General features: G+C 45.8%; 1 long non-coding RNA gene across 1 annotated transcript in view; it reads left to right on the forward strand.

Moving 5' to 3' along the window:
• The first annotated feature begins 6600 nt into the window (after positions 1–6600).
• The window catches only part of LOC139233163 (uncharacterized), a 30103-nt gene continuing 15159 nt past the window's right edge, over positions 6601–21544 (forward strand). The window contains exon 1 of the long non-coding RNA XR_011588148.1: positions 6601–7022. This is a non-coding gene — a long non-coding RNA (uncharacterized lncRNA). The remainder of the gene's footprint in view (positions 7023–21544) is intronic.

The raw sequence follows: 21544 nt of genomic DNA on the forward strand, positions 1-21544 counted from the left end.
TTATCTATCTAATATTAAAATTTTTACATCTACAAACCTTACTTCTTGTGTTACATCTTTCTCACACATTTGAGTCAACTTTTTTCATTCTAAGTTCCTATGCCCACACTTATAACGGAAAATATCTAAGTAAGCCTGTTATACTATGATTACACCCAGACGTCAACTGTGAGACTGTAGCGCCTCAGTTTTACATCTCCTAGCTTCTCAGACCGGACTGCAGAGAATGGCCCCAGGTTTAGCAGTGTAAACGGCAGCAACCAGCTCACAGACATTGTTTTCCCAGAATGTGAATGAAAACAGTGCGAAACTAAAAGCAACGTTGAACAATGTCCTCCCAGGAAGTTTTGGCCTGACACTTTTCTTTGATCTATGAACATAATTAGGTAGAGTTTTGTCTCCAGTGCTTCCGAGTCTGAACTTTACGTGCTGGGAGCACAAAGCAGGAACGCAAGCGTGTACCCCCAATAATATTCCATCCCATTACATTCGGAAAATTTACTCCGTCACATTGAGCAAGGAATTCACTTTTAAGACTATTGATAGAACTATGCTCGACACCCTATTTCCCAAATTGATGTAAATTTTGCTATTTAACTCAATAATAATAGAAAATCAGTGTGTTATATCAAGGGCCTGACTTTCATCGATGTCCACCGAAGTTCCGCCGGAAATGGCTGTCTTCTGGGTTATTCCTCTGGAACCGTCCATCTCCCGTCGAGGATCCACCTTTCAGAAGATTGGTGGGGAAGGGATCCGCCCATGCTGGAAGTCAGATAATCACCATTTTGCACACTTTTGCTTCACTCCCGCTGACCTGCCGCCCGCCAGAAAGACCGCCCTGGAAAAGCAAGTCTGAGCTGGACGGCAGTCGGTCAGCAATCGCACATCGGGTGGGAGGCAGCACTATTAGTGGCTTGAATCGGAAGGGTGTGAGCGGCGTTAATCGAGAGGGGGCGAGGCAGCAGGGTGAGCGGGCAACAATCACACATTGACTGGGAGGGAGGGAGGAAGAGGTTGAGTACCTTGGGGCAGCTCTGGCACATCGGTTGTGTAGGAAGGAGGAAGAGGTAGAGTGCATTGGTGCAGCTCTGGCACATTGGCTAGGAGGGAGTGCTGATGGCCATCACATCATGGCAGCCAGTTGGATTCTGCACCATATCAGTGGGACTGCTGGAAAGAAGTTAGGTCGATGTTGCATTACTTTCTTGCCGATGGTGATGTTTAAATTGGATGTGATAAAAGCGACTGAAGTGTGTAAGCGAATGGAGGCTTTTTTGTTGCACCTTGTTGAAAGTCCTTCATTGAGAAGGCCGATGGCAAAAGGAAAATTATTATGAGCGACTGACAAGTGTTCAGCTTCTCACATGTTGTACATCCAAGCTAATTCATTAATTGTCTCATACAATGTACTGCAATGTAACTGATCACCATGTCATCTCAGGGGGTGGCACTCCTCCATCTTTGGCCTCGCAAAAAGAGGGTTGAAATGTAAGCCTTAAGGTCTGTCCTGCAACTTGGTAAACTAGAGTAAGTGAATGGCAGCCTTCCTCCATTCATTGTCGTCTTGCAATGGCCTGATGGCAGGACCCATTATACACTGCAGTCAGATATTCCTGATGAAGCAGATGACCTGAGGGACAGATGTGTGTTTGGCGCAACACACCACAAATATGACACACACACAAACAGAGGGTCAACAATGTGAATGTGTTCACAAGTGCACAATGACAAACGTTACATAATATTATCACATATACATACATCCAGATAAGGAAGCCATACCCACCCCTCCACCCAGCACCACCACGTCTCTTCCACACACCCCCACCCCTTACAGCTGTGCCCACATTCCTCTTCCTCCCCACGCCTACACGACGGAGTGGCCCTTTCCTGCCCCTCACTGCCTCTGGTTCAGGAGGTTGTGCAGGAGGGCATAGAAACATAGAAGATAGGTGCAGGAGTAAGCCATTCGGCCCTTCGAGTCTGCACCACCATTCAATATGATCATGGCTGATCATGCAACTTCAGTACACCATTCCTGCTTTCTCTCCGTACCCCTTGATCCCTTTAGCCATAAGGGCCACATCTAACTCCCTTTTGAATATATCTAACAAACTGGCCTCAACAACTTTCTGTGATAAAGAATTCCACAGGTTCACAATTCTCTGAGTGAAGAAGTTTCTCCCCATCTCGGTCCTAAATGGCTTACCCCTTATCCTTAGCCTGTGACCCCTGGTTCTGGACTTCCCCAACATCGGGAACATTCTTCCTACATCTAACCTTTCCAATCCCGTCAGAATTTTATATGTTTCTATGAGATCCCCTCTCATTCTTCTAAATTCCAGTGAATACAGGCCTAGTCGAACCAGTCTTTCTTCATATGTCAGTGCTGCCATCCCTGGAATCAGTCTGGTGAACCTTCGCTGTACTCCTTCAATAGCAAGAATGCTCTTCCTTAGATTAGGAGACCAAAATTGTACACAATATTCAACGTGTGGCCTCACCAAGGCTCTGTATAACTACAGTAAGACCTCCCTGCTCCTATACTCAAATCATCTCGCTATGAAGGCCAACATGCCAGTTGCCTTCTCCACCACCTGCTGTACCTGCATGCTAACTTTCAATGACTGATGAACCATGATACCTAGGTCTTGTTGCACCTCCCTGTTTCCTAATCTGTCACCATTCAGATAATATTCTGCCTTCCTGTTTTTGTCACCAAAGTGAATAACCTCACATTTATCGACATTATTCTGCATCTGCCATGCATTTGTCCACTCACCTAACCTGTCCAAGTCACCCTGCAGCCTCTTAGCATCCTCCTCACAGTTCGCACTGCCACCCAGCTTAGTGTCAACTGCAAGCTTGGAGATATTACACTCAATTCCTTCGTCTAAATCATTAATGTATATTGTAAATAGCTGGGGTCCCAGCACTGAACCTTGCAGTACCCCACTAGTCACTGCCTGCCATTCTGAAAAGGATCCGTTTATTCCTACTCTTTGCTTCCTGTCTGCCAACCAGTTCTCTATCCACGTTAATACATTACCCCCAATACCATGTGCTTTAATTTTGCACACTAATCTCTTGTGTGGGACCTTGTCAAAAGCCCTTTGAAAGTCCAAATACACCACATCCACTGGTTCTCCCTTGTCCACTCTACTAGTTACATCCTCAAAAAATTCTAGAAGATTTTTCAAGCATGATTTCCCTTTCATAAATCCATGTTGACTTGGGCTGATCCTGTCACTGCTTTCCAAATGCGCTGCTATTACATCTTTAATAATTGATTCCAACATTTTCCCCACTACCGATGTCAGGCTAACCATTCTATAATTCCCTGTTTTCTCTCTCCCTCCTTTTTTACAAAGTGGGGTTACATTAGCTACCCTCCAATCCATAGGAACTGATCCAGAGTCTATAGAATGTTGGAAAATGACCACCAATGCATCCACTATTTCTCGGCCACTTCCTTAAGTGCTCTGGGATGCAGACTATCAGGCCCTGGGGATTTATCAGCCTTCAATCCCATTAATTTTCCCAACACAATTTCCTGACTAATAAGGATTTCCTTCAGTTCCTCCTTCTCGCTAGACCCTCGGTCCCCTAGTATTTCCGAAAGGTTATTTGTGTCATCCTTAGTGAAGACAGAACCAAAGTATTTGTTCAATTGGTCTGCCATTTCTTTGTTCCCCATTATAAATTCACCTGATTCTGACTGCAAGGGACTTACATTTGTCTTCACTAATTTTTTTCTCTTCACATATCTATAGAAGCTTTTGCAGTCAGTTTTTAAGTTCCCTGCAAGCTTATATTCTATTTTTCCTCTCCTAATTAAACCCTTTGTCCTCCTCTGCTGAATTCTAAATTTCTCCCAGTCCTTAGGTTTGCTGCTTTTTCTGGCCAATTTATATGCCTCTTCCTTGGATTTAACACTATCCCTAATTTCCCTTGTTAGCCCCCTTCCCGATTTTATTTTTTCACCAGACAGGGATGTACACTTGTTGAAGTTCAGCCATGTGATCTTTAAATATCTGCCATTGCCCAGCCACCGTCAACCCTTTAAGTATCATTTGCCAGTCTATCCTAGCCAATTCACGTCTCATACCATCGAAGTTACCTTTCTTTAAGTTCAAGACCCTAGTCTCTGAATTAACTGTGTCACTCTCCAGCTTAATAAAGAATTCTACCATATTATGGTCACTCTTCCCCAAGGGGCCTCGCACAACAAGATTGCTAATTAATCCCCTCTCATTACACAACACCCAGTCTAGGATGGCCAGCTCCCTAGTTGGTTCCTCGACATATTGGTCTAGAAAACCATCCCTTATACACTCCAGGAAATCCTACTCCACCGTGTTGCTATCAGTTTGGTTAGCCCAATCTATATGTAGATTAAAGTCATCCATGATAACTGCTGTACCTTTATTGCATGCAGCCCTAATTTCCTGTTTGATGCCATCCCCAACCTCACTACTACTGTTTGGTGGTACAGCGTGATGTGTGTAGATGTTTGCGTCTCGATGACAATGTAGGGCACGGGACTGAAGGCGTCGGAATCTCCTGCTGCTCTGCATCTGTCTGCCTTGAGGGCTTGCACCACGTGTGCAGAAGTCATCTCCTGCTTTATGGCCACGATGCTTTCTGATGTGCGCTTCAACACTGTGAAGGGACACTCCATCCTTACATCGTGCACCTGAATGATTGTGGCGATGCTGGCAGCTATCCCAGCCATGGTCTGCTGCATCTCGCGAACTACCTCCATGCTGGTGGTTGAGAGTTGGACCATCTAGCTCAATAGAGTGAGCCGTCCTGCATCCGCAGGTGGTTGCTCGATGCTGCTGGGTGCTGGGGCCTTGCTTCCCTTTGCACCACGGACTCTGCGCTTGCTGGAGCTTGCTTGAGTGGAATCTGTTGGAAACCCCAGGAAATCTGAGCCCGACGCCGAGGATCTGTGGACACTTTGCTGACTTGACAGGGGGCTGATATCAGGTGCTTCCAGATCCCTCCAGGTGAAGGGGCACAAATATGGGCCCTTTTCCCTCCTCTCGCTCCTCTTCTTCCTGGCCCTGGGTGGCGTAGGTGGGAGCGGTGGACATGGGAGATGTGTGTTGGCTTGGGGTGTAGGAAGGATCCAGTGTCCTCAGGTGTGGAGAACGTTGGGGTGGGAGATGCTGGGGCGTGACGGCCTCTGTGAAGGCCAGAGGTCGATGGTCGCTTTAGATCCATGGTGTCCGACTCAGCATCTGCAAGTAGAGGACAAAATTTCAGTCTGGAGAGGGGGGGGTGGCTGTGTGGAGGGTGGTGGTGGTGGCGAAAATGAGTTGTGAGCCATTCCATCTCACATTATGCCAGCAAGGAGTCCCATCCCTACATGTCCACACCAATAATGGGCGACAAAGTCTGCGTTCAACTGTGAGTGCATTAACATTTCAAGTACTTTCATGCCATGACCAACGCTGACACCAGAGATGAGTGTAGCCTTGCCCTGCGGTAGCACCGGATCTGCAGAAACGTTTGTGGTTGGAATGCGGCAATGTCCCACCAATGCCAATGCACGCTCCTCTAGCCTGGTCAATTCCACCACATCTTGTGGGCTTCCTCCGGCTTGCCTGTTTGGCTGCTTGTTTTTTCTGCACAAAGAAACATTGCAGCCTTTACCACCATTGCTCATGCCCCCCACACACACTCCAACACACATACACACACACACATCGCACGGACAATCTTTTTGGCCTTGGACAGGAGGGGCCGAATAAATGTGTACTCACTTTAGCTGCCGCCACCAAATCTTTCCACCGTTTGCGGCATTGGTCCCCATCCCGCTCCACATTGCCCATTGCACTGACCATCTGACTTATGTCCATCCAAAGACGTTGGTATTGGGCTGGTGAAGACTTGCCACGCCCATCCCGGGTGAGTTCAGTGTACCTGCGCTCCACCTTTGTCACGAGCTCCTCCAACGTCTGTTCATTGAACCACGGAGCTCTGGGCCTGGCTCTGGCAGTCTTCATTGATGCTTTCTGCCCACTCCTCCTCCATGATGAGGGGAATGGCTGCCGAACAGTTTGGTTATAAAGTTGTCACACTGTCCCCTCTACAACTCAGACTGGCTCCTCTCCAATGCCACCTCTACTCTCTAACCCCAACTCTCTCCTCTCTCTCTCCTCTCTCTCCTCTCTCACTCCTCTCCTCTATATTCTCTTTCTCTCTCCTCTCTCCTCTCTCTCCTCACCTCACTTCTCTTCTCTTCTCTTCGCTTCTCTTCTCTGTATCCTTTGCTTTCTTCTCTGTCTCGTGTCTCGTGTCTCTCTCTCTCTGTGTCTCTGTCTCTCTGTCTGTCTGTCTGTCTGTCTGTGTGTGTGTGTGTGTGTGTGTGTGTGTGTGTGTGTCTCTCTCTCTCTCTCTCTCCTGGCTCTCACCTCTCCTCTCCCCTCACAGGTGAAATTGAGTGATGTCCTTTTATGGCCCGGAGCACTTACTCAATTAGAGTGCAAGGGCCACCAAAGGACTACAACAGGCTACACAAAACTACAATTTTAAAAATCGCCTAATTCTCGCGCATGCTTAGTGGAGACCCTCCGAAAAAACCCGAGTGGAGAGGCCTCCACCTGACAGATTGTGATGATGCGTGCCGCCGAGTCCTGCTCCTGCCCGCTCCCGCCCACTTCCGCTCACCGACTGACATCCACTGCCCGTCCCGCTGCCGCCCACATAACAGCGACCAAAGTGGCTCCCAACGGGACCCAGTGGCAGCGGGCGCCAAAAACGGACCTCCTGCCCGGTGGCTGCTGAGAAATGGGCAGCCACCAAAGTCTTTAAAATTGCGATTGAATTACATTTACACATGCTGCTCCAATGCTCCTTTGCCCTCCAATTCCACTTCATCCAGAAAACTACACGTGGTTCTCACTCGACAAGGTGCCACACCACAGGAGATTGACACAGGAGATAGGCCTCTAATACATCAAACCTTGCTGATAACATTCCGAATATAATAAAGCAACATCTGTGTCACAGTGAGTAATAAGATGGGAGATCTGCCAGTCATACATATGGTGCATAATTCCTTTAACTATTACACTTACCTCTTGTGTCACACTACCAGTCATGCGTTTCTGTACTTTAAATTATAGATCAAATTAGTCCATTTATTGTAATTTTAGCAGATTTCCTCTACGTACCTCTGATTGGCTAACTCTATGAGCCTAAAGCTTCCACCTCTTCAAAGTTAATTTTTACTTTGAAGAGAGTGCGGGTTTGCGAGCAGGTGGGCATTTACAAGCACTGAAATTGACAGCGCATTGGAAAACTGGCTTCAACACGTCGGCTTCCGCCTTTAACTCGAGTGCGTTAGTCAGTGCATCATGAGATCCCCTCGGGAGAGGCGGGTGATCTAATGAAAGCAGTTTAGAGAACGTTAAGAGGCTATAAATCTTAATCTTCATATTGATTGGACAAATCAAATTGGCCCTGAGGAAGAGATCATAGAGTGTATCGAGGATGGATTCTTTAACTGTATGTTGCGGGCTATCCTGGATCTGGTACTGTGTAATGAGACAGGATTAATAAATTATCTCATATTAAAGGATCCTCCAGGAAAGAGTGATCATAGCATGGTTGAATTTCAAATTCAGTTGGAGGGTGAGCAAGTTGAATCTCAAACCAGTGCCCTGAGCTTAACTAAAGGTAAATGCAAAGATATGAAGGCAGAGGTGGCTAAAGTGGACTGGGAAAATAAAGTAAATGGTAAGACGGTTGATAAGCAGTGGCAGACATTTAAGGAGCTATAACATAACTCCCAACAAAAAAATATTCCAGTGAGAAGGAAAGACTTTAAGAAAGGGGGGAACCAAACGTGGCTAACTAAGGAAGAAAAGGATGGTATCAAATTGAAAACAATGGCATACAAAGTGGCCAAGATTACTGGGAGGCCAGAGAATTGGGAAATTTTAAAAAAACCAGCAAAGGATGACTAAAAAAGTAATAAAGAGAGGGAAGATAGATTATTAGAGTAAACTAGCAAGAAATATAAAAACAGATAGTAAGAACTTCTACAAGTATATAAAAAGGAAGAGGGTAGCGAAAGTAAACATTGGTCCCTTAGAGGATGAGACTGGGCAATTAATAATGGGAAACGGAAATGGCAGAGACTTTATACAAATATTTTTTATCGGTCTTCAAGGTAGAAGATACTAAAAACATCCCAATAATGGATAATCAAGGGGCTATAGGGAGGGAAGGACTTAAAAAATCACTATCACTAAAGAAAAAGTACTCGGTAAAATAATGGGACTAAAGGTGGACAACTCCCTTGGCCTGCATCCTAGGGTCTTATGTTCAGCCATGAACTCATTGAATGGCGGTGCAGGCTAGAAGGGCCGAATGGCCTACTCCTGCACCTATTTTCTATGTTTCTATGTTAAACGAAGTGGCTGCCGAGATAGTGGATGCATTTTTTGTACTCTACCAAAGTTCCCTGGATTCTGGGGAGGTCCCAGCGGATTGGAAAACCGCAAACATAATGCCCTATTTAAAAAAGGAGGCTGACAGTAAGCAGGTAACTATAGGCCAGTTAGCCTAACATTTGTCATTGGAAAAATGCTGGAGTCTGTTATTAAGGAAGCAGTCGCAGGACATTTGGAAAAACATAATACAGTCAAGCAAGAGTCAGCATGGTTTTATGAAAGAGAAATCATGTTTGACAAATTTTCTGGAATTCTTTGAGGATGTAACAATCAGGGTGGATAAGGGGGGAATCAGTGGATGTGGTGTATTTGGATTTCCAGAAGGCATTCGATAAGGTGCCAAGTAAAAGGTTAACAGACAAGATAAAAGCTCACAGGGTACGGGGTAATATATTAGCATGGATAGTGGATTGGCTAACTAACAGAAAACACAGAGTCGGGATAAATGACCATTTTCCAGTTGGCAAACGAAAACAGGGATCGGTGCCTGGGGCTCAACTATTTACAATCTAAATGAATGACTTGGATGAAGGGACTGAGTGTAATGTAGCCAATTTGCTGATGATACAAAGATGGGTGGGAAAGCAAGTTGGAAGAAGGATACAAAAAATCTGCAAAGGGATATAGACAGGCTAAGTGAATGCGCAAATATTTGGCAGATGGAGTATAATGTGGGAAAATATGAGGTTATCCACTTTGGCAGAAATAATAAAAAAGCAAATTATTATTTAAATGGAGAGAAATTACAAAATTCTGCAGGACAGAGGGAACTGGGGGTCCTTGTGCATGAAACACAAAACGTTAGCATGCAGGTACAGCAAATAATTAGGAAGACAAATGGAATGTTGGCTTTTATTGTAAAAAGGATGGAGTATAAAAACAGGAAAGTCCTGCTACAACTGTACAGGGTATTGGTGAGGCCACACCTGGAGTACTGCGTATAGTTTTAGCCTCCTTATTTATAGAGGGATACACTTGCATTGGAGGCAGTTCAGAGAATATTCACTAGGTTGATTCCTGAGAAGAAGGGGTTGACTTACGAAGGAAGGTTGAGCAGGTTGTGCCTATACTCATTGGAGTTTAGAAGAATGAGAGGTGATCTTATTGAAACTTATGATATACTGAAGGAGCTCGACAAGGTAGATGCAGAGAGGAATGCATGGGGGAATCTAGAACTAGGGGTCATAGTCTCAGAATAAGGGGCCGCCCATTTAGAACTGAGATGAGGAGGAATTTCTTCTCTCAGAGGGTCGTAAACTGTGGAATTCTCTGTCCCAGAGAGCTGTGGAGGCTGGTCATTGAATATATTTATTGTGGAGATAGACAGATTTTTGAGCAATAAGGGAGTGAAGGGTTATGGGAAGTGGGCAGGGAAGTGGAGCTGAGCCCCAGACCAGATCAGCCATGATCTTATAAAATGGCCAAGCAGGCTCAAGGGGCCAAATGGCCTACTCCTGTTCCTATTTCTTATGTTCTTATTATGTTCTTATAAACAGTCTTTTGTACCTGATGTTACTGGCTGTCCATGGGTTTCCCAAGCTTGCTGAACCTCGCCAGTGAAAGTAAGGCGAGAGCACAGCAGCAAGTGTGGGAGCTGAACAAATGACAGTTTAAAAAAAAAAATCACATAAATACTCAAAGCTCGCACCTGCTTCCTTGCCTAAGGGAAAGGTTCTTACTGACACCACTTGAGCTGATAGTTTATATTCAGGAGTTTGCATTGCAGGTGATTTCTACAACTTTAGTAGTCACTCTCACGACATTGGAGGATTGTGCCTCTGATCTCCACTTTACTTCTGTCATATATAAGATTGGCAAGGGTGCAGTTTATGTTGTTTCACCTTGCACCTTGGCCCTCAGATGAGGATTAAGATGAGCACCTGCAGCAACAGCACCAGCAACAGCAGCAGGAGAAGCAACAGTCTTCTCTTCACTGACCTGCCAAAAGAGATGCGCACAGAGATGCAGCTTGCTAGAGGCGATACCCCCAACACAGGGTATATAGGCAGCTTCCTAGACATGGAGGGGCTCAGGCTATCGCGTCAGGTCACGGCAAACATTTGTAGCCTGCTGGAAGAAGACCTGCTGCCAACTGGACCTGGTGGACAGGCCTTACCGCTGTCAAAGTTACCACCACTCTCAAGTGCTTCGCTACAGGCTCCTTCCAGGGATCTGCTGCAGACATTTCCAGGAAGTCGCAGTCACCCACCCACAATGCATCACCCAGGTGGTCAATGCCATGTTTGACAAGGCAGGCACTTATGTACACTTTGCCACTGATGAATACAGTCAGACTGAGCGGGCGCTCCACTTTGTGGGTCTGGTTGGCTTTTCACAGGTGCAGGGTGTCATCAACTACACACATGAGGCCATTAAGGCACTCCCAGATCACCCAGGTATCTGCAACCACAAAAAGATCATCATACATATGTGCAAGATTCCCAGGGAGTTGTCATGATTCATTTGTTCTGTGCCCGTCCACCTCCTCTCAGCTCTTCGCACCTCAGACCAGACTTGCTGGCTGGCTGCTTGGAGACAAGGGGTATCCACTGAAGAGGTGGCTGATGAAACCCTTGAGGAAGCCAAGCAATGAAGCCAAAGAACGCGACAATCAAAGCCAAATGACAATCAGATGTGTAATAATGCAAGCAATCGGGATGCTGAAGATTCACTTCTGATGCCTGGACAGATCTGGAGGTACCCGTCAATATGCATCAGCCAGGGTCTCCAGAACGATCATGGTATGCTGTGCTCTGCATAACACAGTGCAGCAGTGAGGATTGGAGTTTCAGAAGGAGCAAGGCGCAGAGCGCAATCTCTTTGTCGGAGGAGGCAGAGCAGGAGGAACAGGAGTTGGATGAAGAGGAGGAACTGGAAGTGGACATGGCACCAGCAGTGGTGCACATTGCTGCCTGGAACGCCCGGGATGGCCTCAGAATGGTAGGATTTAGATAGGTTGCACCAATGCACCCATATGGCACCGAGATGCTGAACCAATTTCCCCTTGCCCCCACCCCACTCACCACCACCACCACAAAGCAATCCTAAAATGACCAAACCATTCCTGACATGCATACCATTGCTCGAGGTTAAGTCATGTCTTACCATTCACTCCAACTGACAAGATCACTTGCCAGGCAGCAGGCAAAAATAAGCAAGATGGGAAAGTGGTGCAAAAAAATAATTTTACGTAGCTCAAAAATTCAACAGAAATGTAACCATCTAACGTTTTATAACACACCCATATGCATCTATAATTGTTTCATCTTTTTCTTCCTACAACTCCTACACCATGCAACCCCTATGGCTTCAGAAGAGGCCGAGCCAGTAGTACCAGTCAGCACGGATTTGTTAAGGGAAGATTGTGTTTGACTAACTTGATTGAATTTTTTGAGGAGGTAACCAAGAGGGTCGATGAGGGTAGTGCGTACAATGTAGTGTATATGGACTTTAGCGAGGCTTTTGATAAGGTCCCACATGGTAGACTGGTCATGAAGGTTAAAGCCCATGGGATACAGGGCAAAGTGGCAAGTTGGATCCAAAATTGGCTTGGAGGTAGGAAGCAAAGGGTAATGATTGATGGATGTTTCTAGTGGGGTTCCACAGGGCTCAGTACTGGGTCCCTTGCTTTTTTTGGTATATATCAATGATTTAGATTTCAATATAGGGAGTATGATTAAGAAGTTTGCAGACGACACTAACATTGGCTGTGTGCTTGTTACTGAAGAGGAAAGTGATGGGCTTCAGGAGGATTTCAATCTACCAGTCAGGTGGGCAGAGCAGTGGCAAATGGAATTTAATTCAGAGAAGTGTGAGGTGATGCACTTTTGGAAAGGCTATACACATTAAGCGGTAGGCCACTTAATAGTGTAGATGAACAAAGGGACCTTGGAGTGCTTGTCCACAGATCCCTGAAAGTAGCAGGCCAGGTGGATAAGGTGGTGAAGAAGGCATACGGAATATTTGCCTTTATTGGCCGAGGCATAGAATATAAGGGCAGGGAGGTTATGCTTAAATTGTACAATACTTTGGTTAGGCCACAGCTGGAGTACTGCGTGCAGTTCTGGTCGCTGTATTATAGGAAGGACGTGGTTGCACTAGAGAGGGTGTAGAGGAGATTTACTAGGATGCTGCCTGGAATGGAGAACCTTAGTTATGAGGACAGATTGGATAGGCTGGGTTTGTTCTCATTGGAACAGAGGAGGTTGAAAGGAGACCTTATTGAGGTGTACAAAATATTGAGGGGCCTGGACATAGTGGATAGTAAGGGTCTATTTCCATTGGTGGAGAAGTCTATTATGAGGGGGCATAGTTTTAAGGTGGTTGGTGGAATGTTTAGGGGGGATTTGAGGGGGGGCTTCTTTACGCAGCGGGTTGTGAGGATCTGGAACTCGCTGCCTGGAAGAGTGGTGGATGCAGAAACCTTCAACATTTTTAAGAGATGGTTGTATGAGCACTTAAAGTGCTGTAACCTGCACCTAGAACTGGTAATTGGGATTAGACTGGATGAGCTTTTATTGGATGGTGCAGATATAAAGGTAAGTACTGCAGGGAATCGAATACGGCCAGGGTGATCTCCTGGACTAGTTTCGATCGCCTGGATGGATCGGAGAGGAATTTTCCCAGATTCTTTCTCCTTAAATTGGCCTGGGTTTTTAATCTGGTTTTTGCCTCTCCCAGTATCTCATGGCTCCGGTTGGGGTGGAATGTAGAATGTTTCAGTTTCAGGGGTGTCGTAGTTGTGTGAGGCGGACTGGTTTGGGCTGGATGCTCTTTGCATTTCCATCATTCTTCATAGGTTTATATGTAACCTTTAGGGCTGCTGACCAAGGGTCGTGTGGCTCTTTGTTGGCTGATGTGGACACGATGGGCTGAAATGGCCTCCTTCTGCATGTAAATTTCTATGTTTCTCTGTTTCTATCTTTCTACCACCTAAGGAGCCGGAGGAGGAGGAGGCACAGAAGGAGGAGGATCCCCGTTGCCCCAGAGCTAGGAGGCGTCGGCCCATTGCCACTCTGGAAGGGCCGGGTGCAGACTGGCCAGCACCCTCCTGGGAGGGTGCATCGTGACATATATGGAGATGCCTGACCCCTCCCCTGCAATCTCCCTCCATGCATTATGTACTGGTGGTCTGCTAGGTCTCCCCACGTCAGGAAACAGTATTCTTCTTCTGTCCTCCACATCGCCCCACAGTGTCTCCAGCTCCATATTAGTGAACCTGTTGGCTCTCCTTGCACCTCTTACACCAGCCATCCTTCCAAACTCCTTCTAAACTCCTTCCCCCCTCAGGGCCTTGCCGTACACCTTGGCCTTTAAAAGGCCAGGAAGCAGCTGGCTCGTTAGAAACCCTTACCTCCATGCTGAATTTCTCAGTGGTGATAACGCTCAAAATAAGACAGCCACACCGCTGAAAAATCCACTTTGGAAGGGTTCATTAGCGCTGCAACCCATTTGTTCACTTTTGGAGCTGAATATGGGGTGGCCCAACTACAAAAAAATGTTGGCACTATTGGCCACAAAAAGGTGGGGGGAGCAGCAGCTTTCCAGCGGTACTGAATTTCGGGCCCTTTGTGTCTGCCTTCAAGGAAGAAGACAAGAAAAATCTCCCGGAAATCATCATCATCATCATAGGCAGTCCCTCAGAATCGAGTAAGACTTGCTTCCACTCCCAAAGTGAGTTCTTTGGTGGCTGAACAGTCCAATACGAGAGCCACAGTCCCTGTTACACGTGGGACAGACGTTTGTCGAGGGAAGGGGTGGATGGGGCCGGATTGCAGCATCTTCCTTCTGCTGTTTACGCTTGACTTCTTCATGTTCATTGCCCTCCCAGATGCACTTTCTCCACCTCGGGTGGTCTCCGGCCAGTGTCTCCCAGGTGTGAGTGGTGATGTCGCACTTTACCAGGGAGGCTTTGAGGGTGTCCTTGTAACACTTCCGCTGCCCACCTTTGGCTCATTTACCATGAAGGAGCTCCGCATAAAGCATTTGCTTAGGGAGTCTCGTATCTGGCATGTGAACTATGTGGCCTGCCCAGTGTTGCTGATCGAGTGTGGTCAGTGCTTCAATACTGGGGATGTTAGCCTGGACGAGGACACTGATGTTGGTGTGCCTATCTTCCCAAGGGATTTGCAGTATCTTGCGGAGACATCGTTGGTGATATACCTCCCGCGACTTGAGGTGCCTTCTATACATCGTCCATGCCTCAGATCCATAGAGGAAGGGGAGTATTACTACAGCCCTGTAGACCATGAGGTGGTAGATTTGAGGGCCTGGTCTTCAAACACTCTTTTCCTCAGACGGCCGAAGGCTGCACTGGTGCACTGGAGGCGATGATGAATCTCCGCATCAATGTCTGCCTTTGTTGATAAGAGGCACCCGAGATATGGGGAATGGTCCACGTTGTCGAGGGCCGTGCCGTGAATTTTGATGATTGGAGGTCAGTGCTGTGCGGCGGGGACAGACTGGTGGAGGACCTTTGCCTTACGGATGTTAAGCGTAAGGCCCATGATTTCATATGCCTCAGTGAATACATTGAATATATCCTGGAGTTCAGCCTCAGAATGTGCGCAGACGCAGGCATCGTCCGCGTACTGCAGCTCGACGACAGAGGTTGGGGTGATCTTGGACCTGGCCTGGAGGCAGCGTAGGTTAAACAGCTTCCCACTGGTTCTGTAGTTTAATTCCACTCCAGCGGGGAGCTTGTTGATTGTGAGGTGGAGCATTGTGGCGAGGAAGATTGAGAAGAGGGTTGGAGCGATGACGCAGCCCTGTTTGACCCCGGTCCGGACGTGAAGTGGGTCTGTAATGGATCCGTCGGTAAGGATCACGGCCTGCACGTCATCGTGAAGCAGGTGAAAGATGTTGACAAACTTTTGGGGGCATCCAAAATGGAGGAGGACGCTCCATAGACCCTCACGGTTGACAGTGTCAAAGATCGAAGAAGGCCATATATAAGGGCTGGCGCTGCTCCCTGAATTTTTCCTGCAGCTGTTGCGCTGCAAAGATCATGTCTGTTGTGCTCCGTAGGTGACGAAATCAGCACTGTGATTCCGGGAGGAGCTCCTCGGCCACAGGGAGAAGATGGTTGAGGAGAACTCTAGCGACAACCTTCCCAGTGGCTGAGATTCCCCTGTAGTTGCCGCAGTCGGACTTGTTCCCTTTTTAAAAAATGGTCACTATCACTGCATCTCTGAGATCTCCCGGCATACTCTCCTTCCTCCAGTTGAGAGAGATGAGGTCATGTATCCGCGCCAAAAGCGCCTCTCCGCCATAATTTAGCGCCTCAGCAGGGATTCCATCCACACCCGTAGCCTTGTTAACCTTGAGCTGTTTTATGGCTTTGCCTACCTCGTGCAGCGTTGGAGTTTCACTGAGGTGGTGGCAGGTCGCATGCTGCGGGATGGTGTCGAGAAAACTCAAGTCAAAGGTAGATTCTCAATTGAGGAGATCTTCAAAGTTGTACCTTTGTTTAAAAAGGGCGAAAAGGATAGACCGAGTAATTACAGGCCAGTCAGCCTCAGTGGTGGGATAATTATTGGAAAAAATCCTGAGGGACAGGATAAATCTTCATTTGGAAAGACATGGATTAATCAAGGACAGTCAGCACAGGGGAGCTCGTGTCTGACTAACTTGATTGAATTTTTCAAGGAGGTAACCAGGAGGGTCGATGAGGACAGTGCGTATGATGTAGTGTATATGGATTTTAACAAAGCATTTGATAAGGTCCCACATGGCAGACTGGTCACAAAAGTAAAAGCCCAAGGGATCCAGGGAAAAGTGACAAGTTGGATCCAAAATTGGCTCGAAGGCAGGAAGCAAAGGGTAATGATTGAAGGGTATTAATGTGACTGGAAGGCTGTATCCAGTGGGGTTCCGCAGGGCTCAATGTTGAGTCCCTTGCTTTTTGTGGTATATGACTTGGACTTGAATGTTGCAGGTATGATTAAGAAGTTTGAAGATGACACTAAAATAGGCCGTGTGGTTGATAATGAAGAAGAAAGCTGCGGATTGCAGAAAGATATCAATGTACTGGTCAGGTGGGCAGAATAGTGGCAAATGGAATTCAATCCGGATAAGTGTGAGGTAATGCATTTAGGGAGGTCTAACAATTCAAGGGAATACACATTGGCCTGTAAATCCCGGCCTCCCCAGGTCTATACGGAGTGTGTATAGATCCGAGAAGACATTGCAAAAGTCGGTTTTCAGCGCACAATGCTCGGAATTCAATCTCGGAAGCAAGGACATTTGCAAGGGTAAGATTGCGGTATTTACCCATACCTTGCCCAGCAAATGTCCACAAAACTCTTGCGCCTGATAAAAGCAGGGTCATAGCCTATTTTTAAGGCGTAAGAGTTTTAAAACATATAAAAATATAATTAAATTAAATTACGAAACTTTTCTAAAAATCGGGAAAATATTCTTTTTTTCTAAGGCGTTTATTAATTTTAATTTGAATTAATTTTAATTATGTGAGGTGTGTTTTTATATTTTATTATGGTGTTGAGTGGGTTTGTTTTTTTTCTCATTAATAGCAATGAGAATTCGAAGATATGGAGTTCTCATTGCTATTACTGAGAATGCTGTGGAATACAGTACCTGATTGGTTGTGCAGTCACACATGACTGCACCTTCTGTGTGGGAACTTGGAGTACGGGAGCACGCTTCGCAGCACGGAAAGAGAAGGCCTCCCCACCAGAATCCCACATTCCTCCAGGACCACCAGGTAATTTTGTAAAAATTCTCCGGTCGGAGGCGTTCATCCCAAAGAAACCTCCAACCAGAATTTCAGGGCCATTAAATGGTACGACACTGAAAAGTGTAGAGGAACAAAGGGACCTTGTGGTGCAGGTCCACAGATCCCTGAAGGTAGCAGGCCAGGTGGATAAGGTGGTTAAGAAGGCATATGGAATACTTGCCTTTATTAGTCGAGGCATGGAATATAAGAGCAAGGAGGTTATGCTTGAACTGTATAAAACACTGGTTAGGCCGCAACTGAGTACTGCATGCAGTTCTGGTCACCACATTACAGGAAATATGGGATTGCACTGGAAAGGATACAGAGGAGATTTACAAGAATGTTGCCTGTGCTGAAAAATTTTGGTTATGAGGAAAGATTGGAGATGCTGAGTATGTTTTTTTTGGAACAGAGGAGGCTGAGGGAAGACCTGATTGAGGTATATAAAATTATGAGGGGCCTGGATAGAGTGGATAGGAAGGACCTGTTTCCCTTGGCAGAGAGGGTCAACAACCAGGGGGTATAGATTTAAAGTAATTGGGGGGAGGTTTAGAGGAGATATGAGGGGGAATTTCTAAACCCAGAGGTGGTGGGGGGTCTGCAACTCACTGCCTGAAAGGGTGGTGGAGGCAGAAACCATCATCACACTTAAAAATAACTTGGATGTGCACTTAAAGTGTTGTAACCTACAGGGCTACGGACAAGAGCTGGAAAGTGGGATTAGGTTGGATAGCTCTAGGTCAGCCGGCGCGGACACGATGGGCCGAAATGGCCTCCTTCCATGCTGTAAATTTCTATGCTTCTATGAATTGGAATCACCACACACCCCCCCACCCCATGCCAACCCCCTGCCCCCATTGAGCATTTGGGTCCCCTGCTAACTCCTCCTCTCTGAGAGCATTCATGACTTCTGCCCCAATAATTTAGAGCATTGAGTAGCTATGCAAAGTTCCCCCTCCCAAAACTGCCCAGGATAACCACTGCGCCCCCGCCCCCCTCCACCCCACCCTGCCCACCACTATTGGAAGAATTTTTTCACACCACACAACCCCCGCCCCCGCCCCGCCACTCTCCCCCACTCTGGTAGCTTGGTCTATGCCTTCCACTGAGAAATGTTATTGGTTCAGCCCAACTTTGGCACCACTTACATAGTTTGCTGCTGTTACCAACCCTGCTGAGAGTTTCTCTGCGTTTTCTGTCTCCACCCACCCCCATTCCCACAGAATCCTTATTGACTGACAATTCTAATTGCTGTCTTCCTCTTCCACTGTTGCAGTGCTGTGAGGTTTGGCAGATGTTGCCGCAGTTACTGCGGTAGAATATTTTATGCTCCGTTCTTATTACGCTCCCCTGTGGAGTTGCTTCTGCAGATTGTCGCGATTTCAAAGCAGAAGTAACGTGATATGTGAAGATTTTCAGCACCTAATTGTGTGATAAAGTGGTTACTTTCTAACAAACTGCACAGATTTTGACATAATGTTAAAGGAACAGATGAAATCACACCATTTTGTGCATAAATACTGAAATACCCATGCTTATGTTTTATAAAGCAAGAACATTTTGAGGGGAGTTTTATTACATATTCATAAATACAAAGTAATAATAACACACACATACATTTTCTTTACTTTTTTATAATGTTTTTTTCTGAACTGGAGATTTATTTGGTCCAGTTAATTATTTTGTTCAATTTGGTGACAAGTCATAAAATTATCTAATCATCCAGTACAAAAGAGGCCATTTGGCCCATTGTGCCTGTGCTGGCTCTTTGAAAGAGCTATCCAATTAGTCCCATTCCCTTGCTCTTTCCCCATAGCCCTGCAAATATTTCCATTTCAGGTATATATCCATTCCCTTTTAACAACTCACTGCATAAATAAATTCTCAACTCCCCCTGGTCCTTTTTCCAATTACCATAAATCTGAGTTCTCTGGATATTGACCCTCCTGCCAGTGGAAACGCTTTCTCCCTCTCTACTCTATTAAATCCCCTCATACTTGTGAATACTTCTATTAAATCTCCCCTTAACCTTCTCTGCTCTCAGGAGAACAATCCCTGATTCTCTCATCTCCGCACATAACTGAAATTCCTCATCCCTGGTACCATTCTGGTATATCTCCTCTGCACCCTCTCCAAGGCCTTGACATCCTAAAGTGTTGAAGTGGGAGTGGGACTAATTGGAAAGCTCTTTCAAAGGGGACAGCACAGACAAAATGGGCCAAATGGCCTCCTTTCATACTGTGTGATTCTATAATTCTATGATTATCATCAAATCCAACAAAATATTAGTCCCATAATTGGATGCAATACTCCAGCTGAGGCCTTAGCAGTGATTTATAAAGTTTTAGCATTAACTTCCTTGCTTTTGTACTCTATATGACTCTATTTATAAAGCCAAGGATCCTTTCTGCTTGTTTATCAGCCAAATCAATATGTCCTGCACCTTCAACAATTTGGGTATGTGAAATCCCAGATCTTTCTGTTCTTGCATCCCTTTTAAAATTGTACCATTCAATTCATATTGCCTTCTTTTTACTTAATTGTTTTATTATAAATTACTAAAGTAAGGCACAACAACATTTAAAAGGCAATTTTCTGACTTTGCATTCCTGGTGGGGAGCATTGCAAGCAGATGTTGGAAATGTGAACATGAACCGCACATGATTTTCCTCTCAGTTTCCTCTCCGGCACAGGTTCGACGGGCCGAATGGCCTCCTACCATGCAGTAACCATTCTATGATTCTATGATTTAAACTAATGGTCAGAAATCACCAACAGCACAAGACAAACTTACTGATAACAGCTCCCCGTGGACAAGGCTTTAGCCTTTAGCTTACTCTTCTGACGGTAACACTCCCCCTTTCTCAGTTCTCTTCTCCTCCTGCTCTGTCAAGTGGATGATTTGCTCCTAAGTCTCCATGATCATCAGTCAGAAAGCTGATGTTAAACATTGCATGATAGGATCCTCTCCTTTTTTTTCTCCGCAGGCAAGCATCCAACCTTTGATTGGCAAATCCTCATAGCAAAGCAGCTGAGATAGGGAGCTCAGCAGTTAGAGGATGTAGGGATCACAGGTGCAAATCCACATATCATGCCATGATGCGACACATGAATTTTCAAACACACTCGGTGACAATGCAATATATTCCTACCCAAGCTAATCAAATCTTTCAAAGTTTATGTTAAAGCAATTAATTATAAAAGGAAGCAAAGTAGAATATAGCCCTAAAGATAACATTCAAATGTGTAAGATTTATATTGAAACCCAATTTGTTAGAATGAGCTGGAAATCTAATATTCTTTGGTTTTACTTCATATAGTAGAACTAATCTTTTGAATGATAAAATCAGGTGTGCAAGATTTTTTTCTCTATTACCAAATTCTTGCTCCTCTCGCAACAACAATTTTCATTTATGTAGTAAAACTTCCCAAGGCACTTCATAGGAGCGTAATCAGACAAAACAAATTGGCACCGAACTAAGAAAGGAGACATTAAGAAAGGTGCCCGAAAGTAGTCTGCGCAGAGTGGTCTCAGACAGAGTGCAATTAAACAGAGTGTTAAAGTTGGAAATTTGGAGAGAGCAGGAATTCGGAACAGAGAGGGATGTTTGTGCTGCCTTTTGCATCCAATTCTTGAAGAGGTTCTTGCTACAGGAAAATATTCAATTTAATCTACCTATTACATAAACTAGATCAAGTAATTAGTTAAAAAAATAAATTATAAGGTAAGTTAATTAAATATATAGGGCTGGATTTTCCGCTCTTTTTCCCCAGCGGAGCGGTAAATGAAACGGGGCATCTAGGATTTAGCGCCTGGCCAGAAGTTTCATCGATGGTTTTGCAGCAGCACAAAAACTTACCACCCTGCCCTCCGTATGATGTAAATCACCTTGCAAGACTGCGCTAGCGCCCCGGATGAAACTTTCGGTCTTGTCTCATTTATCGATCGCCCCAGAAAACGACTGAAAAAACCAGGCGGTCCCAGGGTGCAGCAAGCGCAATTGGTGGCATATTTAAATGGAGGCTGGAGGATCTTATATCGCAGTTGTCAGTGACTGCTACGGTTGCGCACAGAACACTGCGTGAGGATCCGAGTTGGAAACAGCATTTTTATGTGCCATGACACTTTGCTTACAAGGTCAGTGAGAGATTTCAGTGGAGGCAATACTCGTTCGTCAGCAAATCATTCTGGTTGCAATTGGCAGGTGGCTTCAAGCTGGAAGAAGGGTTTGTGGCCATGTTGGGCCATAGAATCGAAGAGGTCACTGACATTTGGGGAGGAGGTCTTACCCCGCCATGCGTTTACAGGGAACATCGCTCATACCTCCACATCTCTGAT

This window comes from Pristiophorus japonicus, chromosome 2, assembly GCF_044704955.1.
Source record: "Pristiophorus japonicus isolate sPriJap1 chromosome 2, sPriJap1.hap1, whole genome shotgun sequence".
In the NCBI taxonomy this organism is placed as follows: Eukaryota; Metazoa; Chordata; class Chondrichthyes; family Pristiophoridae; genus Pristiophorus; species Pristiophorus japonicus.